Genomic DNA, 1,570 nt, shown 5'->3' on the forward strand with positions numbered 1-1,570 from the left:
GAAATATATGGTCGCCAAAAGCACTCAGTGACTTACCGATAGTATGCTTGATCACCCTTTATCTGCACCTCTAAAACCCTTGTTGCACTGTAACTTTAGGCGGACAAACCCTTGATCGTCGAGAGTAGTCGGTGATTCACCAAAAGGGCCTTCCCTTCGGTGGGCCCGATCTAGCTCGCCAAAGAGGTTCGGCGACTCACCGACTAGATCGGCGAGTCTGTCTACAATTAATTTTTTGTGCTTCAATGTGATTGTTATTTAACTTGCCTTTAATGTTTTGCAGATATGGTTCAGACTAATCTAACCACGCCACCCAACAGAAAGCACGGGGCATTACTATAAACGAATGGGGATCAGGTCCTCTAAAGAAGAGAAGACAAGAACTCTCATCGGGAGACAAAGGCAAAAGAAAGAAGCACATAGCTCAGAAAGTAGACGCTGACAACCAGGCTGCATTGTCTAAACCTGAAGACGAGCATCCCTTGATTAACCGAAGGAATGAGCTCCGAGCTAGATCCCAATACACATCCACCAGAGTTCCCTCAGCTGCCACCCCTCCTGAAGCAGATTTAGTGCCAGCCTAGGCACCTCCAGTGACCCCTGCACTCCCTATCGTTCCTCCACCTAGACTGCTGAACAAATTGAAAGGTGATGGGGTACGAACCATCCTAGAGGAGAAGCTATTATCTATAGAGGGCCTGGAGGGTAAGTACCCCGATGTCAGGGACACTATCCACTGCCATGGGATTAAGCTGTTCACAGGCCCCGAGGCCCTTACCTTCCGGGAATTCTATACAACTAATGGGGAGTTGGTGCCCAAAAGCAAGAAAAAAACAAGCAAATTCAGATCGGTGAAGTCGTTCATGGTCAGAGGTAAGGAAGTTGGATGCGACAGTGAATATATTAACACTATTTTGAAAATACCGCTGCACTCTGCACTTCTTTCCGAGTGGTTGCCCATTGCTGAGTCCCTAGATAACTTGAAGGGTTGGTTGGCTTCTCTGATTTTTAACACCACCCCAAGGTGGATGGATGCAGGGACCCCTATGAGAAGAGGGACTTGAGCATCACTTCTAGGTTCTGGTTTGGCTTTATCAGTAGCACCATAATTCCATCCCAGAATGAGTCCATTTTGCGCCATCCGAAAGCAACTTGCCTTGGTTCTATCATGTCTAGGAGACGTATCGACCTGGGACTGCTGATTTCACAGGATATGGCCATGAGAGCCAAACAGAAACAAACTTCTCTGCCATTCCCAGTCCTGATCACTGAGATGTGCCTGTGTGCTGGAGTACCCCGAGACACTGCGAGAGATATTGAGGTCATCCCTTCATCCTCCATTAATATCCAGCGTATTGAGGCCGAGTACATACAAGAGGAGGCTGACAGAAGGAGAGTAGTTCCGACAGATATTTCTTCGGATGTTGACGTTGACTTGTTACCTACAGAGGCATCTTCGCCTACTCTAGCCTCTGAGCCTTCAGGTACATCCGCTCCTTCCTTTTCTTCGCATTCCCCATGTGCTTCATCTTCCTCCCAGCCCAGCAGGATTGCTCAGGCCATGATCCTG

This window comes from Solanum stenotomum, chromosome 4, assembly GCF_019186545.1.
Source record: "Solanum stenotomum isolate F172 chromosome 4, ASM1918654v1, whole genome shotgun sequence".
NCBI lineage: Eukaryota > Viridiplantae > Streptophyta > Magnoliopsida > Solanales > Solanaceae > Solanum > Solanum stenotomum.